The sequence below is a fragment of the Eubalaena glacialis genome, chromosome 1, assembly GCF_028564815.1.
Source record: "Eubalaena glacialis isolate mEubGla1 chromosome 1, mEubGla1.1.hap2.+ XY, whole genome shotgun sequence".
NCBI classification, from domain to species: Eukaryota; Metazoa; Chordata; class Mammalia; order Artiodactyla; family Balaenidae; genus Eubalaena; species Eubalaena glacialis.
In genome coordinates, this window is record NC_083716.1 from 56,341,335 (window position 1) to 56,369,191 (window position 27,857).

Consider the following 27,857-nt stretch of genomic DNA (forward strand, 5'->3'; position numbering starts at 1 on the left):
GTGCCTCAATGTGGCCTTGAAGAGTGTCTGGGCCTGCTTTAGGTCAGGTGACCATTGCAGGCCTCTCTGATGGATGATAGAATGTGAAAACCCTACGTACTACCTTTCTCTGAAGCTCAGACAGGGTTGAGGGTCCATATGACAACAGTAAGGACCCTGATGTTGGTGAAGGGACATCTTGTTAAGGTCAAAGGAAACAGCTTCAAATTTATAACCCCAAAACTAGAGTTCAAGTTCCAGCTCTACTGTTTACCAGCTGTGCAACCTTGGATAAGTCACTTAACCTCTCTGGGCCACCTTTCCTCATCTCCAAAACGTGTCTGCTATTTGGGGCCAGTGCAGGGCTCCCTGCCTTGACGGCCCACTCAGCACCTCTTTAGGGATGGAGGCTGGGGTACGGATGGGGGACACTTTCCCTAAGCCCTTTGTCACCCTTCATGGTGCTCAGGCCCAGCCACACCCAGCTGGCAGCCACCCATCAGGCGCTGAGCTGGGAGCAGGAATTTTCTAAGCCCTCAGCCTCCACCACTCCCAAGATATTCTTGGGGGGCTGGTTGCTCCTTTGAGGGAGGTCTGAGGGGTGTCATCACCTGTGTCTCCTGTGTCCAGCTAAGGACCGGGCACTGTGAGGGGTCTGGGGAAGGTCTGAGCCCAGGGGAGCTGCCATTCCTGAGTCAGCATGCCCAGGGCTGCTAATGAAATCCAGATGTCAGACGGAAAACAATCATCGCTCCCACCCATCTGGCAGCTCGGGTTTCTTGGAGATTGCAAAAGAAGAAGAAAAATAGAGCAGTGAGAGAATCCAATCCTAGAACAGCTGAAACCTTAGAGGTGGGATGTGAATAGTTTCAGGGTCTTGCTGGGGGAGGGGCAGGAGGCAGGGGGAAAGTGAAGGCTGGCCCAGGTCCCCTCCATCCCCAACCCAGTCTCTGCAGCCCCTGGACCCCAGCTCTTGCACCTCTACCCAGGCCAGAGCAGGCTGGTCCCTGTGGGGTGTCCAAAGGAGGCAGGGAGGGCCATGACCCTCAGCCCATGTCTGGCCTCTGCCTGGGGTTTCCAACCCCTTGTTGTGGCCCTGACCTCCCTGCAGGCCTGGGTTTCCTATGGGGCCACAGTGGCTGAGCCTGAGGAGGGGACAGGCAGAGAGGGACTGAGGGTATGCAGGATTTCCTGTGCAGAACCTCTGGGCAGGGACCATTGATTAGTTCAGAGACATCCATATACTGATGGGGAAACCAAGGTCTTCTCACGGCTCTGGCCAGGACTACAAGTTATGAAAGATTAACAGAAGGAGGAAGGGAAGGAGCAAGGGAAAAGAAAGGAAGAAAGGAAGGGTGGGAGGGGGAGAGAAGGAAGGTGGGGAGGACAAACAGTGTCATTTTATGATTCCAGTGAGGAATGACTGGGCCCAGGGCAGGTGGCCTGCACTGCATGTAACAAGTATCATTGCAGGGGCTTGCTCCGAATCTTGGGGTCTGGGCTCTGATATTCCAGTGCTCAGCACAGAACCTGGGATGTCGTGAGTGCTTGGAGAATGTTAGCTGGGATGGGTGTTGATGGGGATGGTGTAGTGCCTGCTATTTGGTGTCGGTGCTGGTTTTGGGGTGGTCCCCCCAAACCCTATGTTGTGACCTCGGTCTTTCCTCCCTCCCCTTCCGAGGCCGTCACTTTGTGGCATGGTGGTTCCAAGCATAGCCCTTAAGCCAACCCGCCTGCGTTCAACCCCCAGCACTGCCTTGGACTAGCTGTGTTAATGACCATCATTATTGTTATGCCTCAGCTCAGCTGTTCCAAACTGGTTTGAGAAGTTCTAGAGGTCTAAGAAAGCGTTTCAGGATTGTGGGGTCATCAGAGAGGGCTCTGATCCTCCCATCCCACCCTCATCCAACAGGATGGGCTGCCTCTGGGATGGGCTGCAAGAAGCCCATGTTATGAGGCTGGGCTTTCTCAGGAGCCTTGGGATGGGGGCTGGGACAGGCTCTGATGACTTTGAGTCATGTAGGTTGGCTTGAGGGATGAGAAGTTAGGAACTGGGTCCCGGAGGCTCCACTCTACCCAGGGTGGGTGCTCTGGGAGGAGGGACGATGGGCCATGGCTGGAAGGTGTCAAGTGCCACCTGTGGGCTGTCAGCTGCCCTCTGGCCAGGCAGAGGGATGGACCTGCCAAGTGCTTGCCCTGGCAAAGACAAGTGGGAGCAGCTGTTGGGAGGATGGAGGGACAGGGCGTGGGGGCTCATGGGGCAGTCACTTTTACATCCTTCCTGCTGCCCCAAGCCTGGCAAGAAAGAGTCTGAGAGGGCCAGTTTCACATCCTCAGCTGCCAGTTCTTCTTTTAAATGGACCACAGGTGGTGACTCAGGGCCCCCAGGAATCTCGCCATGTCAGTTGGCTTCACCTTCTCAATCCTCTGTCTCTGGTCTCTGAGGGACAGGGATGTTGGCAGAGCCTGGGAGCCAGAACCTGTCCCTGGTCCTTTAACCACCTGCAAGGCCTCGTGGATGGAGGGCTGGAGCAGAGCAATTGCATCCTTGGGCTGAATAGCTCTCAGGTGTCACCTCCTCCAGGCAGCCTTCTCTGATTTCCCCTTTCCTCCAAGCTCAAAGGGACCACCCTCACGAGTCTCAGTGAGCTGGGCTTAGAGCTCACTTCTGCCCTTCCCCAGCTGTATCTTTGTGTATGTTGCACAACATCACCCAGGCATCTGTGAAATGGGCTCACCTACTTCTTGGGTATTTGTGGGAAATGTGTGGGCAAAGCAGCTGATACAGTACTTGGCATCCCACAAGCGCTCAGTCAATGGCAGCTCTTGTTAGTATTATTCGCTAGGTTGCTGGGCCTCCGCGAGCCTTATCTGCCCTCATTTATAAAGAGAGGTTCACAAGCCTGCCTTTATGGGTTTGATGTGAGGTGGGTGAGAGGCAGCCCTGAAGCCCCTTTTTTCTTTTCCCTGCCCCCCCCGGCCAGGCCACTTAACCACACACTCAGGTGCACCGTGCACCCGGGGCCCTCCAGCTTCTGTGCCTCAGCTCATGCCGTCCCCCCAGCCTGCAGTGCCTTTCACTAACCTCTTTCTTCCCAACCCCCTTTCAGAGCCCAGCTTGAACTCATCTCCCTGGAGATGCCTTCCCCAGCCATTCCAGGCCCACCAGCTCTCCTCTGGAGCTCCACTTTCCATGATCTGCACCCCTATCCCAGGACCTGATTCTAAGGCCTTTGATGGCTTCTCACCTGTCCTGCCTCCCCACCTTGTCCCCGGAGGACAGGTGATACCCCCTCATTGTGTGGCTCTGTGCCCTGCCCTGGTCCTGGAGAGTGGCCTCAGCCTGGGCCCCAGGAGGTGGTCTTGGCTATTTGCCGTTTGAATTCTGCTGAGACTCTCACACCCCAGGGCTTTGCCTGTGCTGTGCCCTCAGCTGGTAGTTCACTCTCGTTTCTCCATCTTCTCCTCCAAGCTCAGCCCAAATGTGCCCTCTCCCATGGAGCGCCCTCCTGTGCCCCCCGCCTTGCTCCTACCCTGCCTTGCTGAGCCCTGCCTAGCCTGGGGCCGATCCTCACACAACCATCTCTCCCACTTCCCGGGTGCCTACCCCAGGTAGGGTCTGTGTCTGCTTGGCTGGCAAGAGGTCATGGGCTTTGGGGTCAAAAGCCTTGAGCTCTTATCCCAAGCCTATGGCTCAGTAGTTGTTCAACTTTGGCCAAGTTGACCCTGCCCCTGGGCCTTCACGCCCCCTGAGTGCATGAAATAGGGTCAGCCATTAAGTCCATCAATCAGGGCTTCTGTGAGATCCAGAAACAATGGGGCAGGCAAACCCATTTTGAAAACTATAAAGTACTGTTTGCCCCACTGCCCAGTGAGCAGCCAAGCACAGGCCCTGAATATAGCAGGCGCTCCCAAAATGTGTGCTGAATTGATTAGAGGTGAGCAAGTGGGCTTCTAGGGTGGGTGTGAGCCCGGAGTTTGCCATGGCTCCTGCCCTCATCTGCTGGGGGGTCTTGGAGGCACACCTTGATGGCAGCAGTTTCCCTTCCCACCACATCTGGGTGGCCCCTCAGGATGGAGCCTGTACCCCATGGCTTGTCTGGGGTGAGAGGTGGTTCAGTCTCTAGGTTCCATGACTTGGTACCATCGACCTGGCCTGCCTTTAAGATCAGGGCTTCCTTCCTCTCACCCCTGCGCCACATCTAAGGTTTGGGCTACAGAGAAATCAGGCAGCAGATACAGGGAAGTTACGCCCATGGAGCAGGGTGGGGAGCCTGGAGAAATGCACCCTCCCTCATGCCTGGCCTGCAAAGCGCCTCCATCTCATTATCTCATAGAATGCTCACTCTAGCCTGGGCGTGTCTGAAGTCCATCTGTCCGCCTTTTTCTCCCACTTCATCTTTCCCTCCCTTCCTTCTTTTATTTTGTAACGAAGTGTCATGGAGAGGTTAAGTAACTTGCCCTTGGTCCCACAGTTGATTAGGATCAGGCCAAGTCTGTCTGATCCCAGGACCCAGCCTTTTTCACTGTCTTCTCTATCCTTGAGAACAGCCCCATCCACCAGGACACGCTGTGCATCTGCTGTGCTCTGGCCCAGGCAGAAATCAGGCTGCGGGAGGGAGCGTGCCTCCTGGCTTCCTCTCTGCCTTTCATCTGCACTTTGTGCGGGAGGTGAGTATCTCTCATCCCACAGGTTAAGGAGAGGCGTGTCCTCAAGCACGATAACAAGGGGTAAAAGCAAACACAAGCCCAAACTCCCCTCCACTACCCGCCCGCTGCCCCTGCTCCTTGGTGGGGAGTGTGAAGCTTAAACAGGGCCATGGTCTCCTCCCCCCACAGGCCTTCTGAACCCTCCCATTCGCCGGTCCCTCCCTCCTGTGTGTTCCCAAAGGACCCTCGCACAACCAGCTTAGTGTCTTTGTCTTCTCTTTTGACTATGATCTGGGGCAGGGTCAGGGTGGGGGGAGTGGGCAGGAAGTCCATGAAATCACTAGCACAGTGCCTGGCACATGCAAGTGCTGCTTCGATACTGTGCCCCCAGCATCTGCCATGGCACCTGCCGCAGAGCCGGGCCATCATATGGAGATGGTATGAACAGTACGGTAGCTGACACTTACAGGGAGAGTTCTCTATGTCCCAGGCTCTGCTGTAAGCACTTTACACATATTGACTCATTTAATCCTCACACCAGCCTTCTGTAGGCTCTTATTATCCCCATTGTAAGAGGAGGAAACAGAGGCACAGAGACAGTATGTGACTTGCTCAGGGTCACACAGCTCAGATCCAAACCCAAGCATTCTTGCTTCAGAGGCTGTGAGGGAGGAAGGGAGAAATAAACAAGACTCAGCTGGGAGGTGGGAAAGGAAAGGAAGGCAGGGAGTGAATGTTGGCTGAGCAACCTGCGTGTACCAGAGACCATGCTGAGTCCTGGCACGTCATCCATGTCCTCAGAGATGTCAATTCTCCCAGTGTCACACAGGAGCCAAGGGCAGGGTGAGAATTTAAGCCCAGCAAGCCTGGCTGATTCCTAACCCTCTGGTCCACCAACCAAGGCCACTGAGAGCCAGATCAGTAGCCAGCACAGTTCCGTGAGGGCCCCCCGGGGACCCCAAGGAAGCCTCAGAGCACAGGAGCTGGCTGGCCTCTGCCTCCAGGCCCACACAGTTGAGTGGAAGGCAGGATAGGGAGTTGCTGGGTCAGGCCATTCATTGCCAAGGTGTGTGTCGTTCTGACCAGCCACGTAGGAAGAGTTTAGAGGAGACACTGTAGCCAGGTGGGTGACCTTGAACAAGCCCCTTGCCCTTGCTACACCTCAGTTTCCCCTTCTGTGCAGTGAACCCAGCCATATGCATCCTATCTGCCCCTCAGGGCTGCTTTGTGGATCTCATGAGCCGACAGAGCTGGAAATGAATTGCAAACCAAGCCAGACAAAAGTAAAGGGTTCTTAAAATAAAAAATTTTTATTTATGAACATCTAAAGGCTTGCTTCTCAAAGTGTGGTCCGTGGACCAGCAGCAGCATCCGAAGCTTATCAGAAATGCAGAACCTTGGGCCCCACCCCAGACCTGCTGAATCAGAATCGGCATTTTCACAAGCTCCCAGGTGATTCGTGGGCATGTTAAAATTTGGGAAACACTGGTCTAAGGACCATCTGGGTTCCCACTTCCCCATTCCTTGAGACTGCCTTTTGGGTTTTCTTTCCATAGCCTGGTAGGGGTTCTTGGCTGGAAATCCCCCATCTCGCTGGAGGAAACACTCTGGCCCAGCAGGACCCCTGCCCTGCTAGACTGCTTAGGAGCTGTGAGCATATCTGATTAAAACTGCACTCAGGCAGAGGCTATGCGCCTCTGCTGCTCTGGCGGGCTCTGAGGAGTGCCACCCCCATCATTTGTTTGGGAGGTCAGCTCCCACAGGAATCCGCAAGGCCAGCCAGACTGGCAACAGGGACCGGGGAGAGGGGCACCCTCAGCTGAGGTGCAGGAGGACTGGGGATTTCCTCTGAGCAAGTAAAGGGCATTTGTGCCCAGATAGGCTCCATCTTCATGCAGGAGAGCAAAGGGCTAACACTGCAGCTGGAATGTTTCAGGTTAGATGAAAGAAAGAACTTCCTAATTGATTGAGAACAATCTGGCTAAGGCTGCTGAGGGCTCGCATTCCCTTAAATGTGTGGCCATGTTGGGTGAGGTCAAGAGGCAGAGGCAGAGGCAGAGGCAGAAAGGATTCCAGAGGTTCTCTGTCCAGCCTCTGCCTTGAGACCATTTTCACTTAGAGAGGTCAAGGAACTTATCTACGGCCACTCAGCATGCTAATGCAGCAGGGACTCCTGGCCTCTGACTCCCCATTCCTGGGACCTTCCTTCATTACAGGCCTCGCTGGAGGCTGGGGATTTACCTTGATGACCTCCACAGTACTCCTCCAGCCCCACTGGAAACCACCTGGAGGACTTCAAGCATGAGGGTAGGGGGAAGGGCAGGGCTAGCTTTGTGAGCCTAGCAGTTTCTGTCCTGGCCTGCTTGGTCCCCAAGACCACTGGGGATGCCCCTGGGGCAGGGGGACTCTAAGGCAGACACAGAGAGTTGGGCACAGGGTCCCTGGAGCCAAAAAGGTCCAGGTGGAGGTAGAGCACGGCCTGGGGGGCCTGACCTTGGTGTAGAGGCTAGAGACCACTGCTGTATGTTCTGGGGCCAGCTATTTGCATTCTCTGTTTCCCTGTCTGTGATAAGGTGGTGAGGTTTACCAGATCAGTGCTTCTCAACTGGGGCTTCACAGTAGAATCACTTGGGGATTTTTTTTTTTTAGTTTGGTGTTGGACATTCTGATTCAGTAGTTCCAGGGTTGGCCTAGCCATGGGCATGTTTTCAGTTCTCCAGGTGATTCTGATACACCTTTGCCCACGTCTGAAGTGGAGCTCAGGCAGGTATGGGGGAGGGCCCCTGCAGGTGAGTAAAACCATCTTTGTCCCTCTGAGGTCCTGGGGATGCAAGATTAGAAGGTTCCATGAGATGGAAATGAACATTCCAGGAGTTCCTGCTTCCAACACTGTACAAAGTTCAATCCCAGATTTCTTAGATCCTGTGATTACCAAATTTTATTATTCTGGGAAACGAGGCTTCCCACATGGGATGATACTGACACTTGGTTGTTCTGAGTTTGTCAGGAGTCTGAGGTTCCTGTAATCATTCCATATCTAAATGGTGGGATTCTGAACTCTCCCACGTTTTCTGTTTCAACATGCTGCTATTCTTGTTCTTTGAAATGAAGATTCTCCATGTCTATGATTCTAACACATTATTATTCTGAATTTTAGAGATTAAGAATCTAAGCTATCATGGTACTAACATTTTTTAAAATTCTAAATTCAGCAACTCTGTGATCCGTCATTCCATCCAGGCTGTTGGCCGCCAAGACCCAGAGCCTGGCCTTTGTCTCCCCCAGACAAGGTGGTGATTGTGTAAGCTTGGATGCGTGCCCCCTCCCCTGCTTGGCCTGGATGGCCTCTCTGGGGGAAAGAGCAGGGGTGGGGAGAGCAGAGACCCCACAGAGCTCTCTCTGCTCTAGCTCTTGCTCTGTCACTATCAATAGAGGAGTGGAAGGTAGAGCAAGGATGAGGGGCGTGTTTGACCACGCAGCAGGAAGGGCTACGGGTTAGGTATGTTGCAGCATCTCTTGTTGGCTCAGTGCATTGGCCCTATCTCACAGCAGAGCGGTCAGTTCCCAGAAGGTCAGCTGTGACTCAGACATTAGAGGTTATTGCATCCAAAGCATCTCCTCTAAACCCACACACACCCTGACTCCAGATGGGAAAACTGAGGCCCAGAAATAGGAGGTGACTTGCCTGGTAGAGCTGGTGCCCAAACCCAGGCCTCCTCACTAAGCGTCCAGCTACTGCACGTGTCTTCCATCCCATCCTTCTAAGGCCTTGCTTTTTGCACAGAATCATCAACCTGCTATAGCAGCCAGTCAACTTTTGGGTCCCCCTGAAGTGACAGGGACCAGTCTTGCGACTCAGGATTCCACATTCACAGCCTGTAGCCTGGTGGATTTCACCAGGCCCAAGAGCGGCTCTCCCTGCCCCACGTGACCTCCCCTGGCTGCTTCCTGCTGGCCAGACGACACCGTCTTCTGTTTCATTGCCCCAGGACTGGTGCCACACGCGCCAGCACACGGCAGGCTCAGAGACCAGGAAGCAGAGGGGGAGCTAGGAACAGGCAGGTGTAGGTTGGGGCTGCCACTCACTCACTGTGTGACCTTGAGAAAGTCCCTTCTCCTCTCTGGGCCGGTGCGTTGCAACTCCCAGTTACTGTAAGGATTACACGAGACCCTGTATGGGAAAACCTGATGTACTAGGAGGGGGCAGAGGCCAGCCTCACCCACTGCCAGTTCCTCATGCTCAGCAAAGAGCCAGGCTCTGAACAGCAACTTGTGTTTGTTGAGGGAGACTGAGTGGGTTTATTTATATTCGCTGAGAGGATGAAATTTGGGATTCCAGAGACTTTCCTGGATTTTCAGAAAGTTGGCAAGATAGAGGGGAAAGAGATAAGGGCCTTGGACATGTGAAATTTTAGACAAGTGTCCATATGATGCTGAGGAAGGCGATGAGGTCTACCATTTACTGAGTTCCAACTATGTGCCAGGCACTTTGCATTCATGAGCTCATGAACGCTTCTCAACTCCCCACCTGATAGATACTATGATTCCCACTTGAGCGATGGGAAACCGAGGCTCAGGGAGGTTTAGAAACCTCCCTAAGCTCTTGCTGCCAGTAATGGCAGAGCCAGGATTCGAACCCAGGTCTCAGAGCTGCACAGCCAGAGCGCTTTCACTTTGCACTTGGCTGGCTGAGAGGATGTGGGGTCATGGGATAGACAGTGGCCAGGGACTAGAAAGACATTTTCCAGGAGAGATGAGTGGTTGCATTTTTCTCTTCCTTCAGCATGATTCTCCCAGTTTTCCATGCAGTTATTTTGATGGATTTGAGAAATCCAGAGCTGCCTGTGGCTGCCCAGCCCTGGACCTCCCCGACCTCTCCCTGACCCACTGCAGCTTGTAGAGTTGGGTGCAGAGTGAGGGGCTCTGTGCAGCCACACGCATGGCGCACGTACCGGAGCTCCAGTGTGCACACTGCGCACACACCCCTCTCCAGTGCGCGGTGCACGTGCCCACACAGAGGCTCTGCCGCTGCTGGGCCCCAGGGAGCTGCCAGGTTGATGGGGAGCTCAGTGAACACGCCTCCCTTGCATCCCAGACAGGTTTAAGGAGCCTCTGCTACCCTCTTGACTACCTGCTTCCCTGTCAGTTGACTTAAAATGGAACTGGCAGCTCATCTTAAGGTGTGTGCCCCGGAGAAACACCTGTGCATGTCATTCCTTTGTCGTTCCTTTGGGCGCTACGTGAGCACCTGCAGTCTGCAGACACGTACCCGCCCAGGCTCAGTTCAGGGCCCAAGCTCACTGCCCTTTTGTGGGCAGAATAAGAAGGCTTTGCTCCCTGGCTTCCACATGCCAGTCTCCCACACCGTTCCTTCCACTCCCGCGATTCTGACCTTATGGGCTGCTGGGAGTGAGGCAGGGGTGGGAGAGATGGGCCAGGACCCATAGGAGCACATGTGGGTGGGCTTCAGGGACTGGGGACGCTAGGCTTCCGGGGGGCTTGCCTTGGGTCCCTGAACTGAGTACTGCCCTGGTGCCACCCCTGGGGAGGAGACGTGCCCTCTTGGGGACGTGGCTGGTGTCAGGTGGCATGGTGCTCCTCTGGGGTTGAGAGACCCTCTCAGGGAGCATGGCCGGGTCCCAGGGCTGAGAAGGTGCTGGGAGAGCTTCTGGAAGTGCCCTCCACTCCTCCGTCTCTGCATCGGCCTCAGGGTTTCCCCTGGCACTGGACTTGGATCGGGGACATCTGAGCTCTGTCCTGCCCCTCATGGGCTGTGTGATGCTGGAGCTCCCCTCGCCTGCCCCGGAGACTCTGCTAATCACCTGCTGTGCACACTGAGAGGCTGGACCACGGAGAACCCAGGGCACCTTTCCCTCCGACTCCAGCTTCTTCCCCTTCCTCCTGAGTTTTATCCCTCTTTAAGACTCAACACTTCTTCCATTGACTCTTTCTTCTGGGCTCTGAAGAATCATTCCAGCGCCTAGCAGGCAACTCGAGACTGTGGGCAAGCCTTGAACCTGAGCACTCATGGCCTGGTGTTTCTAGCTTGCCCCTTCCTGTAATGAGAGACTTTTGCTCACCTGCAGGGGAGTGTGTGTGTGTGTGTGTGTGTGTGTGTGTGTGTGTGTGTGTGTGTAATTGCAGCACCACACCAGGGTATCTGGCTTCCCCTCCACATCAGCTCTGTGGTGGCCCCTCCCCCTGGGGGCAGCTTGTACAGGCTCAGGTGACAGGTTTATGGGCAACTCCTGACTCCTGAGGGCAGGCCCCTGGGAAGGAGCTGGGCAGGTAGTTATCACGAGGCTGTTCCATCCATCACTGCTGCCTGCTGCCCAGTCCTCCTTCCGTCCATCACCTCCCCCTGCCCTGCCCTCCCCCAGTTAGAGCCAGGGCTGTCACCAGCAGAGGGGGGGACCCTGGCCCAGCCCTCACAGCCAGGCAGGATGGCTGAGGCTTGACCCTTGGCTCACCCTCCCCCAGGGCCACCCCAAGTCCTGTGGACGGTACCTCCTGTCTGTCTCTGGAGTCCCTGCACCTTTCTCCTCTCTGCCACCCCTCCCCAGCCCACACCATCGCCTCTCACTAGCCATGTGGCTGCAGCCCCCAAGGTGTCCTCATGTCCCACCTGCCCCTCCCCCCATTCAATCCATTCTCTAAACCCAGCCAGAGACTTCTTGAAACGCCAGGCTAACCTTGCCACCCCTGATTTTAAATCTTTCCCTGACTTCCCGTGACTCCCACGCTAAAATCCAACTTGGCAGCGTGGTCCCAGGGCCGGCGTGGGCTGGCCTCCGCTGGCCTCTAATCCTTAAGCCCTCCATGCTTCCTGCCATCCCAGCCCTTTGCGGAAGCTGCCCGGTCCACGTGGATCCCTCTCCACTTTATCTTCACCTGGCTCTTCCTGTCCTTCCCGGGGCCTCCTCCCCAGCCACCCTGGCCACATGCTCCCAAAACACAGGGCTCTGCTCTCCCAGGGCACGTCTCTGTGTGTAGATGGATGTTCAAATGTGTTACTTTTATCTGTTCATTTAGCATGTATTTATGGAGCACCTACGGTGTGCCAGGCACTGCCCCAGGCGCTGGGGACAGTCCATAGTGAACAGGAAAGACAAGAGAAGAATACAGCTCACGCGGTGTGGGACGACCTACGGTAAAGACACAGATACAGATGGATGCGCTGTGGTGTTAGGTTGTGTTCAGAAGGCTTGTTTGGGACAGCCCCCCTGAGGCAGCGGCAACTTGAATAGCGATAGATGAAGCAGGGAACAAACGATGCGGAGATCTGGGGGAAGGGCACTCCTGGCCGAGGGAACAGTAAGAGCAAAGGCCCTGAGATGAGGCAAGGATGTGCTTGGCCTGTCTGAGGAAGAGCAGGAGGGCCAGAGTGGCTCCCCTGACAGCTCCCACTCGGGGGGAGTGCTGGTTGGGAGGAGAGGGGATGAGGTACAGGGGTGAGCACATCCCCAGCGCTGCTCTCCCTTCTCCCGCCTCCTCCCCCAGCTGGGCAGCCCTCCCCTGGGGGACATAGATGGGTGCTTGTCTCGAGGGTCCCCCTCCCCTCTCACTGCCCCTTGGAACACTCGGCGGCAGGGACAGGAAGTGTCGGCCCTTGCCTCCCAGCTGCCCGGGTGGGACGCCACTGAGCCGGCCCGCCTGCCCGAGGAGGGACAGAGGCCCTATTGAGCCCACTCTCTGGACCGGCTGGGACAATGGCCACACTGAGGGCCAGGAACATCGCCAGCATGCTTGTTCAGGAAGTCACCAGCCTGCTGCCCGCCCCCCTCCCCATGCCTCCCCGGCCCTCCTGACTTTCTCCTCTAGCTCCTTATTTCAGGATGATGGTCATGTCCAAAATGATCACTTTGTCCTTTACCCTCCTCCCCAGAGGCTCCCTGCTCCGCGCCAGACCCATGCTGGGCCTGAGGATGAGAGAGGAATCCTACGTGGTCTCTGTCCCTGGGGAGGGGGCTGGGGAGAAGGCAACAGGCACACAGACTGAGCGGGGTACCTCAGTGCTTCCTATAGAGACGCACAAAGTACAGGGGGCAAACTGGGTCCCAGGGGGATGTCTGCCAGGAAGGCTGGCTGGAAGAGGAGTGTTTCTGAAACCATGTGGCACCGGCAGGGCAAGACCAGCATCTGTTACAGGCCCAGAGGTGGAAGGAAGCAGTGATTTCTGCCTTAGGGCAAGCCAAGACTCATGCCACGCCAGACTCAACCACTGTCTGTTTCTTCAGCCTGTGTGCTGTCTGCTTGTGGAACCTTTGCACTGGAAGGACCTTTGGGGATTGCCTAGGCCTGGAATGCCAACACAAGTCATGTGTGTCCGTCACCCCCAGCCCACGGCCATGGCAAGGCAGATAGCACCAAAATCACATTATTCTTGCCTATCAAGCTAGGATGCTACTACAGCATCTTTCTTAACAAAGTGCTCCGATAGCAAGTAATTGGACACGCAAGATGAAGTATTTGCCTTTCCTGTCATGTTCTCATTGACAGATGGGGAAACTGAGACCCAGGCAGCGAAGGGGCTTGTCCCAGGTCACAGAGCACGTTAGTGGCAGCATGCTGGGGCTGGGGTAGGGGTGGGGTGTGTTAAGAAGCACCCACCTTAGAATGTAAATTGGTGCAGCCACTGTGGAAAACAGTATGGGGTTTTCTCAAAAAACTAAAACTAGAGCTATTATTGATATATGACCCAGCAATTTCTCTCCTGGGTATATACCTGAAAAAAAACAAAAACACTAATTCGAAAAGATACATGCAGTCCAATGTTCATAGCAGCATTATTTACAATTGCCAATGTATGGAAGCAACCTAAGTGTCCATCAACAGATGAGTGGATAAAGAAGATACGGTTTTATACACACACACACACACACATATACGTACAATGGAATACTACTCAGCCATTTCATAAGAATGAAATTTTGCCATTTGCAGCGACATGGATGGACTTGGAGGGCATTATGCTAAGTGAAATAAGTCAGACAGAGAAAGACAAATACAGTATGATATCACTTATATGTGGAATCTAAAAAATACAGCACACTAGTAAATATAACAAGAAAGAAGCAGACTTGCAGATAGAACAAACTGGTGGTTATCAGTGGGGAGGAGGGGAAAAATAGGGGTTGTGGGGTGGAAGGTACAAACTATTGGGTGTAAGATAGGCTCAAGGATGTATAGTACAACTTGGGAGATATAGCCAATATTTTGTAATAATTGTAAATGGAAAGTAACCTTTAAAATTTGTATAAAAATTAAAAATTAAAAAAAAAAGAAACACCCACCTTACAGTTTAAGTTGTGAAACCTCGGAGGCTGCGACAGACCCCACAGTAGTGCTTCCCTCTCTGAAGACGGGATCCCTGTCAGTCGTCTCTGTCGTAGCATCCCATTCCTTCATAGCTTTCACCACGGCTATAATTATTTGAATGAGATACTTGCGTTTTTCCTTTCCCACCTGACTGTAAGTTCGTGGGGTCCAGCGTTACATCTGTCGTGTTAACCGCTCTGCTCTGGTGCCTCATAGATAGTGGGTGCTCAGTGCATATGTGCTGAGGGCATGAGTGGAAGAGCTGGTGGCAGGTGGGGTAAATGCACCCAGTAACTGTCCCCGTCTCTTCCCCACTCCACGGCTGGCTGCTTGGCCCCCAGTGGCCTGCAGAGGACAAGCAGGCCCCTGGGGGCAACATGGGCCAAGGCACCAAGCTGGTCAGATCCGTGCCAGTACATGGTAAGCAGCCAGCCCAGGCCGGGTGGTGCCTGAGCTTCCTGTGGGGAAACGGAGGCCCGGGGAGCCACAGTAATACAGGAGTCTTGCCCACTGAGCGGGAGCTGAGCTGGCCGGTGCCTCCTGACTTCTCGCCTGGCTCCTGGGCACCCAACCTGGCCGCTGGCCCCCAGGTCTGTAGTTCCGGGGCTGACTTTTCCTGACAGCTGGGCCCCTTGGGAGCTATGTGTGCCGGGGCCAAAGCAAACAGCGGTGGTGGGGGGGGGCGCGGGAGAGGGCTGCAGGGCCCCAGTTCCTTTGCTTTCCTGAACAGTCGGGGGCCAGAGCCCCCGAGCAGCCAGGCCCCCTGCTCCCTCCATTGTTCCTTGTGATGCTTTCCAGATGCCGAGGAGTCACAGGCTTGGGGCTGGGCCAGGAGAGCCAGGCCAGCCCTCCCCCAGCACCCCACCACCACCTCCACCACCAGTTCCACTTTTAAAGAGATGGCCCTTCTCCTCACCTTGGGCCGTTGTCCTGCTAAGCCTAGCAGCCTCACTGTTCTGCATCCAGACCAGTTGCTGGGGTGAGGAGCCCTGGGCTCCATTCCCAGCTCTGACCCTAACTTCCTGTATGGCTTGGGCTAGTTACTTGCCTTCTCTGTGCCTCTGTTTCCTGGGCTGTAGAATGGGCATGAGGGAAGGGGGCAGTGTGGAAAAGACAGTATGTGATGGACACTCCTACTTTAACAGACTGTTATCAGTATCACCTAAAGCAGTGGTTCCCAAAGTGGGTCCCTGGGCCAGCAGCATCAGCATCACTCAGGAACTTGTAGAAATGCAGATCCTTATGCCCACCCCGGACCTACTGATTCCAGAACTCTAGGGATGGGGCCAGCAGCCTATGTGATAACAATCTCCGCAGATGGTTCTGATGCGCGCTCAAGTGTGAGTAATAACCTGCGCTCCAGAATTAAGAGCTTGGGCATCTGGAGTCAGAAAGATGGAATGTGGACTTCGCAGCTCTGTGGCTTTGGAAGTGAGCCTTGGTTTCCTGGTAAGGAAAATGGATGGATATTGCTATACTGTGTGTGGTGGGGTTACTGTGCTGATTAAATGAGACAGATAGCACACAGCTTGGTCAGCCCAGCTCCCACACCAGAGCTCTTCTGGGAAAAACGCTCCGTGAGGGCAGGTCCCGTGTCTGCCTGGCTCACGCCACCGTCAGCACTTGAAAGGAGCTGCCTCAGAACCCTGACAAAGGGGCATGTGTGCACTGCTTCCCCTCACAGGAGTGTAGTGGGCCCTAGTGCTGTCTGGGTCTGGGCACAGAGGGCACGAGATGAGCCGCAGAGGGGGCCGAGAACAGATTGGTCCCTGCAAGCAGGAGCAGTCAAGGAAGGCTTCCAGGGGGAAGTGCAGTTTCCACGGGATTTTGTTGGGAGATGAGGTATGCCAGTTAGTGGGACTGGCGTGCAGAGGTGGTGTGAGAACGAGTACCACCAGCCGGCCCCCCTCCTGTAATGGGCACATTCCCCTCCCCTCCCTTCTCGGCACATGAGCAGGCTTATTGTTACGTGGGGCTGCCCACAGACAAGGGCGAGGACACCCCGGAAGGTCGGAGCTGGGGACCATAGCAGAGGTGCTGTGGTGCTGTGGGAGTGAGCCAGTCCTGGGTTTGCATCCCAGCTCTGCTGCTTCCTGGCTGTGTGACCTCAGGCAAATCTCCCAACCTCTCTGTGCCTTGGATTCCTCATCTGTAGGGGTTTGTAGGGAGGATGGAATGGCTGGTGAAGGTAACACTGCACGTGGCAGGAGCTGTAAGGCTTTTACAGCTGTGCCCAGGGAGGGCAGTGGACCATCTGGGGCTGTACAGCACGGCTCCGTCCTCCTGACTGCTACAGAGCCCGCTGTGCTGAGCGCCTCTGCTCTTGGAGACAGTGGGGAAGGGATAGTTTTGCACGCTCTTCCTGCCCCTGGGTGAAAAAGCAAGGTCAACTGCAGCCTGGGCTGTGTGGGTGGGAAGTGCCTGGCTTCCTCGCCGTGACTCCCTAGAAAAGTTACAGAAGGGCAGCTCTTCCTCTGCCAGGCCCCCACCCTGAAGGGGAGAGCACGGGTAGATTTGTGCCATGGTCTGCTGCCCTGCAGTGACCGTGAGAGGTACACGTATGCCTGTACGCACACAAACACACATGCATTTACAGACACGTGCACCCTCCTCCCCAAGGCCCATTCTCTGAGTTTCAGTACCGGCCAACACCGTGGAACCACAGTAAAAGCTGGCAGACGCCTGGGCTGGCCTCCAGGAGCCTCTTAACCCCTGCTCTGCCCAATTACAGTTGCCACAGACGACCTCGAAACCAGTCCACAGCCTTCTGGCCCTCACTCGGCAATGAGGGAATTGGAAGACAGCCAGGTAGACTGGGATCAAAGGCCTGCCACTTACTTGCTTTGTGACCTTGGACAGGTGACTTAACTTCTCTGGGCCTCTGTTTCCTCATCTGGAAACAGGGTCACAATGAAGCCACCTACAAGTCAGGCGCATGGCCGGCGCGGCACTCAGTGGACACTCCCCACGGGCAGTTCCCGCCTATGGCTGTCGCCATCTCCTAAGTGTCTCAAACTCCAACACTCACCTGATGAAAGTTCTCAGAGGTGGACAGCTTGCTTCTCTTTCTACCCCTTGTGACCAGATGAGGAGATGGAGGCCCAGGGAGAGGAGCGATTGATGTGAGGACAGAGCCGAGGCTGGAAGTTGGGCCTGCAGCTTCTCACCAGGCAGCCGTGGGAGCCTCAGCCCCAGCTCCTGCCAGAGTGGCCCCAAACTGCTGACTTCAGCGTTTCATCAGCCAGGGCAGATCAGATTTCTGTTCTGGCACTTGGCCACCCTCCCCACCCTCCCACCCTTCCCCCATCGCTATTTTTGAGCTGAGTTCCCCTGTCCTCTCCTCCCAGGGCTGTGACCCTCACACCCAAAGCATCACTGTAGGCTTACCCACCGCCTTCCTGCCCCCAGCCCTGCCCCCGGGACTGGTGCAGAGCCTCCCTGCAGCCAGATGGAACTGGGCTGGTTACAGCCACATCCAGCCGGGTCATGTCTGGCCAGGCCTCGCCAGGGATGGCCTCAGACGCAGAGCCAGGGACCAGGCAGTCTGTGGAAATGGCGCTGGTGGCCTGAGGCGGCCCTCCAGAGTGCTCAGCGCAGCCCAGGAGGGGCGTCCTGAGAGTGAGCCAGCCCCAGCATTGCTACCTCCTGCTTGCGTGACCCCGACTCCGGCCCACACACCTCACCCATCACCGGCACTGCCCATACCACTGTCCCCTCCAGCTGTCGATGTGCTCTGAGCCCCACCCAGGGTGCTCCGAGGAGATGTAGAGGGCCCTGCGTGGCCCCAGCACACTCAGAGACTACTGGGAAACAAGACCGAAGAAACAGCAGTTTTCAAAAGTTCTTTACATTCAGGATGAAATCTCTGGCATGCTGGATCATCCCTGGCATGCTGGAGGCCGGGTCAGGGCGGGACATGACCCACAGCCAAGCGAGTGGTGCAGACCACAAAGTCCCCTGGGAGTTTGGGGAGCCAGGGCCTTCTCTAGGGGAGGCAGTGGGAGGGCTCTCAGCTAGCGCTCGAGCCTGGGACTCAGAGTGGCGTGAGCACCCTGAGGAGGGCAGTTAACCCTGTCTGGGATGGGGGAGGCCAGAGGGGTGGCCTTGGAGCTTGGCCCTGGATACATGAGCGTTCACCAGGTGGAGAAATGTTTGGGGCCGAGGGAACAGCAAGAGCCAAGGGATGGGGGCAGAGAGGGGCATGTCATTTGCAGGAAAGGATTTTGTTGTCTTTGTTGGAGCATGAGTTTTGTAGGAGGGAGCAGCAACGATGAAGGTGAGGTCAGCTGGGCCAGATGGGGAAGGGTCCGAAAGCCTTGAGTGTTTTACCTCCGTCCTCCGAGTCTGGGGAGCCTGAAGTGGCCATTAAAGTACCTGTGGGTGACTCAGCCTGGCTGGACCCGGGTTGTGGCCACGGTTGGGGAGGAGCAGTCAGAAGAAAGAGCTTGCTGGGTGAACAGGCCACCCAAACAGGGATGCGCAGGGACCTGGGAACCCGCTCAGGAGAACAAATGGTTTTCAGGGCAGCGTCCAGCTCTCGGCCAACCGCATGGTGGTTGCAGATCTTCCGTCCACCGCATCCACTCCCTACGGCGGCGGCGGGACGAGTGATAGCTGTCTCCCTCCGCAGTCACAGGAGGGGAGGAAAACCGAGGCCTTTTGCAATCGCTCTGATTCGGATGTTTTCCACCCCTTTGGTCGGGCCCCCCCCCTTCCCCTCCCGCCCCTGAGCTCTGATCCGTGCGGTTTGCTAATGGAGGAAAGCCAGAAGCAGGAAACAGATAGCTTAGGGAGTGGCTGTACATGTGATTACAAAGTCTCTGCTTTCCAAAAAGTTTTGCCTGAGAGCAATTCCAATTGCCTGGCCTTGGGGTGGGATTTGGAGAGAGGGGTTCCTGTGGCGGGGAGGGGCTCCTAGGGGCACAGTGCCCAGAGGCCTGTGGGGTGCCAGGGGCCTCTACGCCGCTCTGGGTCCTGGAGGGGCTTCTTGGCCTCTGTCGGGGCGTCCCTCCTGTATCTGTTTTCTCCTTCCCTTTTGGTTCGTTTCCCCCCTTCCTCTCTCCCCTAGTCTGTCACTCCTCACCCTCCCACCCCGCCCCCCCCACCACCCTCCCTTCTTCTCAGTCTCCTGGCTCCCTACCCCTGACTCCTGACTGTGCTCTGCCCCTGCCTCCCAGCCTCCCCCTGTCTTCTCCTCTCCATCTCAGCCCTTTCCCTGTCTCCACACTTCCACTCCATGCCCCCTCCCCAGGGTTTTCCTGAGACCTTTTCCTGGCACTGTGAAAGCGTCATTGTTCCCCTGCACTTGGACAAACCCTAGTGTTGTGGAATCAGGATGGCATTTTTGCGGTGGCTTTGGGCTGGGAACGGGCCGGGAGGGGCGATGAGGAGGCTGGGCCTTCTGGGCTCATGCTGGGCTGCGGCAGGAACCCAGAAAAGGGGAGGGGGCCTGGGGGAGGGGGCCAGGACGCCTGTGCTCAGACAAGGGGGCCCTTGAGGCTCCGGAGGAAACCCAGGGGGACCTCTTGCCGCGTCCTTCCTCCCTCCCAGCAGCCTGCGGGCCACAGGGTCCAGCCCACCTGTCCCTCTGATCGCCTGCTTCCTCTGGGGCCTCCGCCGAGCCCGCAGCTGCCGGGACCAGGCTGCAGAGGCTGAAGCAGCCCTCCTGCCCACCTCCCCGGGCCATGTGTGTGGACACGTGAGTGTGGAGGTCTTTGGAGGGTTGCTAAAGCAGTGTCACAGGGCGCAGGGGAAAGAGAAGCATGGATCCGGGCACTGAACTGGCTTAAGCTCGGATCCTGGCTCCAGTGTGGGCCCCACCGCTTACTAATTCTGTGACTTTGGGCAAGTGCTGCCCCTGTCCCCAGCCTCAGTTTCCTCATCTGTCAGTAGGGTTCAGAGTGCTGATTTCATAGGGCTGTTGCATTGATTAGAGATCATTTCACATGTCCTGCATTGGCCCCATGCCTGTCACCTAGGACTGGGTGAAGAGCAGCCTCTGCCTGAGGACGTGGGTCCAAGAGTGTTTCTGCAGGTGTGAGTCTGACTTGGGCCGGAGCCTGGAAATGTGTGTCCGAGGGTGTCTGTGACAGGTGTGGACCACGCTTGGTGAAAGGGTCACACAGGGCTGATCCCTTTGGAAGGCCCCAGACTGTGAGAGCATTCCTCATCTGTCTTGCTTATTTCCATATTCCTGGAATGTTCCACAGAGCCCGGTGCAGAGCGGGTGCTCAATAAATGTTAGTTGAATGAATGAATAATTGCAGTGGTAGCCAAGGGTCGGAGCTCAGAGGTGGAGTCATGGTCCTAGGAGCAGGCTTGTTCTCTCATTTTCCCACAACCATTTCAGGAGTGGTTGTGCACGAGGTGGGAGGTGTTGCTGTGGTGTCAGCGGATCGGGTTCAAGTCTTGGCTCCACGGCTGTGGGGCCCTGCACAGGTTGCTTGGCCTCTCTGGGCCTCTGTTTGCTCTCCCATAAAATGGAAGAGCTTTGGAGTGACAGGTTGGCAAGTGACTGGCACATAGTAGGTGCTCATGAAATGTTAGCGCCCCAGCTCCTACACTTGGCAGATGAAGTTCCAGGTTGGGCCTGGGAGAGCCAGGGCTGAGCCCCGGCCTCTGACCGCAGCCCCTGTTTACTCCCCATGGGTCCAGGCTTGAGGGGAGAGACAGCACGGAGGGCAAGGGGGTACCTGTGGGCCTGAGGAAGGGGGGGTCAAGAGAGGAGGCTCTGGGAGAGGGGCACTGCCTCCTCCGGGGAGAGCCCCCAGCCCTTAGAAAGGGTCCCCAGAACCCTCTGGGGCCTTCCAGGAAGGGCCAGCAAGGATGCACAAAGAGTCCTGGTCCCTTCATTCTCTGTGTCTTCATCTATGGAAAGGGCATCTCAAACCCAGGGCTCTTTCCCTCTCGACTCTAGGCCAGGACCACCTCAGCCACCTGGCCACAGGAGAGCATGCAGACAGGGGGCACAGGGATCCAGCAAGGAACCCATCTGTTCCTTGTTTCCTCCCTTGCTTCTCTTGGCTCGGCCAGTGCCTCTCAGCTGGACGCACTGTGGGGTCAGCCTAGTGTTCCCTGGCAGAGAGCGGGAGCGTGAGGGCGGCTGCCAGGCTGTCCTATGGGCCTCAGGGAGGAAAGTGAGCCTGCCCAGCGGTCAGTGCCACACTCATTCGAGAGATGGGGAAACTGAGGCCCAGAGAGGGGAAGGGATGCCCCCAGGACCACCCAGCATGCCAGGGCCTGTGACAGTAGCAACGCTTTCCTGTTTCTCACCATCCTGGCTGGGTGGGTTCCTCATCTTAATGTCATCTTCGCACACTGCGGGGCAATTGAGAGGATGGGCTTGAGTCAGCGGCCTGGGTTCAAGTCCAGACTCTACCACCTGCTGGTAGCATAGCCTTGGGTGAGTTACTTAACCTCTTCATTCCTCGGTGTTCTCATCTGAAACCTGAGACTAAGCATACTTGACTCATAAGGTGATTGTACAACGGGGGTTTGGCTGTGAGAAGACACCCAATGAATATGGCTATTACTGTGTCCCAGAGCTTGGCTGGGCACAGGCTGCTCTCCTGGGCAGGCAGAGGTGGTGTGGCCAGGGCTGGGGCTGAGGCCTGCAGCTGGGGCCCATAGCCGAAACCGTGATCCAGAGAGCAGAGGCCGTGCGTCCTGGGGCAGAAGCCAGTGTGGAGTCATGATGCACAGGGCATGGCCTCAGGTCCTCAGCACCCCACCTCACTGCCCCCTCCTGGGCCAGGGTCCCTGGGATGCTCTCCTTCAAGCTACCAAAGATGACAATGTCATCTCCCTGCAAAAAAGACTCAGTCTAGGGACTTCCCTGGTGGTGCAGTGGTTAAGAATCCGCCTGCCAATGCAGGGGACACGGGTTCAATCCCTGGTCCAGGAAGATCCCAATCCCACATGCCGTGGAGCAACTAAGCCCGTACGCCACAACTACTGAGCCTGTGCACTAGAGCCCACAAGCCACAACTACTGAGCCCACGTGCCACAACTACTGAAGCCCACACACCTAAAGCCCAAGCTCCGCAACAAGAGAAGCCACTGCAATGAGAAGCCCGTGCACCGCAACGAAGAGTAGCCCCCGCTCGATGCAACTAGAGAAAGCCCGCACGCAGCAATGAAGACCCAACACAACCAAATAAATAAATAAATAAAAATTAAAAAAAATAAAAGACAGTCTAAAAGGGGCCAAGAGGAAAACAAACTTCACTCTGAAGCCTGACTCACTCCTGGTGGGACTTCAGGAAGCAGGGGCAGGGAAATTGATGGGCACAGTGACCAGCCAGACTCTTATGTCGTGTGATAGGTGTGGATACTTCCAGCTGTCCTCAAAATTGAGGGAGCAAATGGGATCCAGGGGGTGGGAAGTCCACTCCATGGCGGTGGGGGGGGCGGGCCGGGCAGCTCTACGGACATGAACATGGTCCAACAGAACCAGCAGCCAGAGGTTGGCCATTGCCTGGCACCCAAGCCCCAGGGGACAAGTATGGACAGAGCTGCCATCTCTGTCTGGTTCCCACCACCTTGGAAAAGCACAGGGCGCCCCCTTGTGGGCAGGAGGGGCCTGCAGGCCAGGGAGTCAGCTGATGGACCATCATCATTTTCTCCATCAAAGTCATACCTACTCATTCAAGACAATTCATTAATTAGAGCAGAGCATCCTGTCTCCTGGAGGCAACCTCTGAACACTTCTGACTGATCTCCTGCCGGCCCTTTCCTTACACATTTTTCCTTTTTACAGTTTTACTCTGGGAGCAGTCTATATTCAATCGCTTATCCTGCTTTCTTTTTTAAATGTTTTCCCAAACCCTTTTTAAAAAAACCTCATAAATATTTTAATGGCTTTGTTGTCATTTGTCCAATGGGTGTAACGTCATTTAGGGAACCAAGGCATTAGTTTTTTTCCAGCCTGTCGCTGTCATAAACAATGCTGTGATGGATATCCTTGAACATCCTTGTGGTCTGCACCTCTGATCTTTTATTTCCTTAGGATGGTCGCCGAGATATAGATTTGCTGGGAGGGAAGGAATGGAACTTTTAAAGGTTGAAACCTTACCACCAAGTTGCACTATAGAAATGCAGTAGGAAATGTACTTGTTCAAGCCCACCCCCAGCGGTGTCTGAGCGTGTTCCCTCTCCACACCTGCCTGGTTGGCCTTCACCAGCAACAAGAGTTGGGAGGATTACAGAGCTGAAGTGCCCTCAGAGTTACCTGGTCCAATTGTCTGACCAGGGCAAAAGTCCCCTTGGCAATGTCCCTGATAGTTGTTCACCCAGTCTCTGCTTGCATACCCCTAGTGAAAGGGAGCTCACTACCTAGTGTCCAGCCACAAGAAATCTCATGAGCCTTTGGGAAGAAAACACTGAGCCATCCTGAAAAAGTGCCCAGGTAGTGTCAGCATCCTCTACATCTCTCCCCAAGCTGCTGGCTTGCCCGGATGTCTCCTCCCACTCCCCGCCCAGCTTTGCCCTGGTTACTCCCTGGCACAAGTCCTCCTTCCCACCACCATGCCAGCCACCATCTCTCACTTCCCAGGCTCCCCTCCATGGTGATTCTAGCCTAGTCTGGAGGTCAGAGGACCTGATCCCTCGTCTCAGCTCAGTCCCTGATTTGCTATGTGTCCTTGAGCAAGTCCCCTGGCCCCTTTGGTCCCCAGAGGGCCTGTCTATACTAAGAGGGCTGGTTTCTGAGCCCCACTGAGCTTTGCCTGAGCTCCTGGCAGATGTGATTTCCCAGAGGGTTATGTGGCAGGGACCCGGGTCAGGAGAGCCTGGTCAGGCCTGGCCTGCTTCCCAGCCGGGGTGGGCAGTGGCCCCTGCAGGGCCATTGGTAGTCACTGTCTGCTTCGTGCTGACGTTTATGAGAAGAGGCCGTGCCTTTCTGGGAGGAGAGGCAGGGGGAAAGTGTGGGAGGCAGAGAAGCCTTCTTTCTGTCAAAAATTCCTACTCCCTTTGGCCCTGCCCTTGTCTGTAAGTGTAACAATGATGGGACTGAGCCCTTCCGGGAAGCTGTTGCTCACTGCCCAGAGCTGCCTGCTGGCCTGCCTTCCCTCCATCCACTGCCTCTCTGCCCCTGCCCCACAGGCATCTCTCCCCTCTGACCCCTAGGAGGGCAAAGCCACTGGGCTAGGCTGAGCTGGAGGCCCTGGGGCCTGGGGGATTTCTTCTCCTGAGCACAGGCCTCAGCTTCATGGTGGGGACACACTTGGGGGTGACAGACAGAAAGGGTGTAGCCTTGTGGAAAAGCCTGCTGGGCCTGGCCTCCTGCCCCTCACATACTAGAAACTCTTTGGCAAGTGCCTCCCCTTCCCCGTGCCTCAGTTTCACCATCTGTTAAGTGGGTTTGATGATATTCCCTGCCCCACAGTGTTATGGGGAGAGTTGAATGGGAGCCTGACAGGCCATGGAGCTGTAGCACAAAGCCTAGCGCACAGGTGGTCCTTCGTAAAAGTCTGTTCTCTTCACTCTTCCCTTTGTCCTCTGGCAGCAGCATCCACAGAGCTTCCGCAGCCTTCCTCTACCTTTCTTGGCTCCCCCTGAGGATTCCAGAAGGTGAAGACACCTAATGCTGTTCTTATTTTGCTTGCCATTCTCCACCCCCTGGCAACACAGGGGTGGTGAGCCCACCCTCTACTCAGGCTTCCCTCCCATCTTTGGGACTTTCCTCTTACAGTTTATGCCCAATGGTCTCAGCCCCAGCCTCTGTATCACCTGGAACACATCTGCTCGCTCTCCCTGCACAAGCCCCAGAAGCGAATGCTACTGAAATCACTAATGGTTACTGAGCACTTGCAATGTCCACCCACCGAGCTAAGACCTTCATCTGCGTGAATGCATCAAATCCCTCCAACAGCGCTGGGAAAGCTGGCCCGTTATCATCATCCTGGGTTCCTGGATGTGGAAACCAAGTCACAAAGCGGTTGCATAGCTTGCTGAAGGTCCCCCAGATAGTCACAGGCAGAGGCAGAATGCCATCACTGGCATCTGGCCCTGAAGTCCAAGATCTGAGCCAAGTCTCATGTGTGGGGGTGTCAGAGCTGGGCCCTCCCAGTGCCTGGCCTGACAGCAGTGTGGGAATGGTGTGCTGAAGATGTTTGATACTGCAGGAGCCTGGAGCCCCTGTCCCTGCCCAGAAGCTCCCAGTCCTTGATGGAAGGCTCCAGGATGGCCAGTTTTCTAATTACATGGTGTGGTGATGCTTTCCGACTCAGCCCCTTGCTCTTCTCTCATCTTCCTGCTTCTCCCTTTGGTGCACATGCTGTATCTTCTTTATTTATGTACCTTTCCTTCCTGTTCATTTCTGAAGCAGAGACTTTTTGGGAACTGAATTGTCAATCTTGCCCCAATCCTCACCCTTCACTCTGCTGAGTGTCCCGAGATGCCTTGACCCCTCCCTCTGATGCCTTGACCCCTGCCCTTGGCCCCAGCTCTGTGAGGCCAGGTGCCAGGTCCCATCAATCTCTGAACCAAGAGGCCTGCAGAACCAGATCCCAGAGTGGGTCTGGCTGGTGATGGTCCCCACATTTCCCACTTCAACCAAGGAGTCTCAAATCCTACCATTAGTGAGGCACCACATGCCTATCCCTTGTCCCCCTTTAAAATGTAAGTGCCTTTAAGAACAGGGACCAGGAAACTGAGTTCATCTAGTACTTTGTTTCAGGATTACTGCAGAACGGAGGCCGTGTAAGTTGTGGGTACCAGGCACCAGGTAGAAAAACGTGCCACCAGAAGTGGTTGGGTCACTGCACACCCCCTATCTTAAGACCAACACAGCTCGAAGTGCCTTCAGAGTCATAGGTGGCCTGTCTACTGCAAATTGACTGGACCCTGGGCCCTGGCTGCACTCCCAGTGCTCCCCTTGGCATAACTAGCCTCTCTCATGGACCTGACCAGTGCCGAGAGCCAGCCCTGCCTTGGAGCTCGGTCTTCTCCCCAGGATATCATGGCTGCTAGGAAGGCCAATAAGGATCCAAAAGACATTAGGCAGTGGGCTCAAAAGACCAGGGCGGTGTTGTTGTCACTTTCTAAGTTTAGATTTACACATTCAGCATGTATGTCCATTTTTAGGGTTTTGTCTGTAATTCTAGTAGGCTGTCACCAAGTGGTGGTAATGGCGGCTGGGCAAAAAAAGACATGAGTACTGAAGGAAGAAATTATTATTTTATATACCACTATTGTTCTATATTATTAAATAATAATAATTAATACTCCTGTTTGATTTGCCAGGCATTGTTCTAAGTGTTTTACCTCACTTAATCCTCAGAAGAGTCTTTCGTGGTAGTTCCTATCATTAGTCTTGTGAAGTGACTCGCCCAGGATCACAGAGCTAGGATTTGGATCCAGAGTCTGGTGTTCTTAACCTTTATGCACTACTTCAGAAACAGGCAAATACCCAGGGAAACATTACTATGGAAACAGACCATCTCATAGACCAGTACTTCTTAAACTTAATAGCGTATGAATTCTCTGGGGCTCCTGTGAAAATGCAAATTCTGATTCAGTGAATCTAAGATGGGGCCTGAGATTCTGCATTTCGAATGAGCTCCCAGGCAATGCTGAGGATGCCAGTCTAGGAATGACTGATAGTCACAGTGTACTGCCTGCGTTTAAGCTGGCCTCAAACTCAAATCCTGTGAGTGCTAAGTAGGTGACATAATGCAGGGCGCAGTTGGTCGGAACAGAGGTGACACGGAGAATGCATTGCAGTCGGTCTGATGGGGCGGCCACTCCTTAACCTCAGCTGATAATCACCAGCAAGAATTCTGGACCAATGTGGTCATATTTCTATGTGAAATCTCGCACTTTCAAATAATGGGGCAACAAATTCAACTTTCTAAAACACTAGGCAGCTTGTACATGAATGTTCATAGCAGCATTATTCATAATAGCCAAAAATTAGAAACAACCCAGTGTCTTTCCTCTGATGAATGAGTAAATAAAATATGGCATGACCATATAATGGGATATTATTCGGCACCAAAAAGGAATGACATACTGATACATGCTGCAATGTGGATGAACGTTAAAAACACTACAGTGAGTGAAAGAAGCCAGACACAAAAGGGCAATTATTGTATGAGATGTCAAGAATAGGGAAATCTACAGAAAGAGAAAGTAAATTAGTGGTTGCCTGGGGCTGGGTATAGTGAGGAAGTGGGGGGTTGGATGATGAGTGACTGTTAATGAATACAGAGTTTCTCTGGGGGAGTAACGAAAAATGTTCTAAAATTAGACTGTAGTGATGGTTGTATAACTCTGTGAATATACTAAAACCCATTGAATTGTACACCTTAAATAGGTGAAATGTCGGGTATGTGAACCATATCTCAATAAAGCTGCTTTAAAAAAAAATACCATGTAGGAGAGAGCTAGTTTCTTTAATATATAAAGTGCAGTTACAAATCAACGAGAAAAAAACCAAACCCCAGCAGAAAAAAAAATCACAACGGATATGAACTAACAGTTCACAAAGGAAACACAAGTGGTTCTTAAATGCAAAAATTCTCTCTTGCTCATAATACATGTCGTACAAGTAAAAGCTACTCTGAGAAGATTTTCTACCTCTTAGGTTGGCAATGATGAAAACTCTGTTAGGGAGGAGACGGGACATTAAGTTGGTACACCTGCAGCTGGAGGGGTGGAGGCGGGTAGTGGCAATTGTCATCTTTAAAAATGAAAATTGTACATACCCATCGACCCAGCAATTTCACTTCTAGGAATTTATTCAACAAATGTACTCTCACATGTGCAAAATTATATATGTATATACACACATATATGCAAAGTTATTCATAGTAGCATTGCTTGTAATAGAAGAGTGGAAACAATCTAGACATTTGCAGTAGTGATGGGAAAGCACTACGAACCTTGCATAGATTTGAATACTGTGCAAC

At 54.5% G+C, this 27,857-nt stretch overlaps 1 protein-coding gene across 1 annotated transcript in view; it reads left to right on the forward strand.

Annotated features, from left to right (window-relative positions):
- The window catches only part of ZCCHC24 (zinc finger CCHC-type containing 24), a 61,263-nt gene that overhangs the window by 21,459 nt on the left and 11,947 nt on the right, over positions 1 to 27,857 (forward strand). The gene's annotated exons all lie outside the window — the stretch shown is intronic.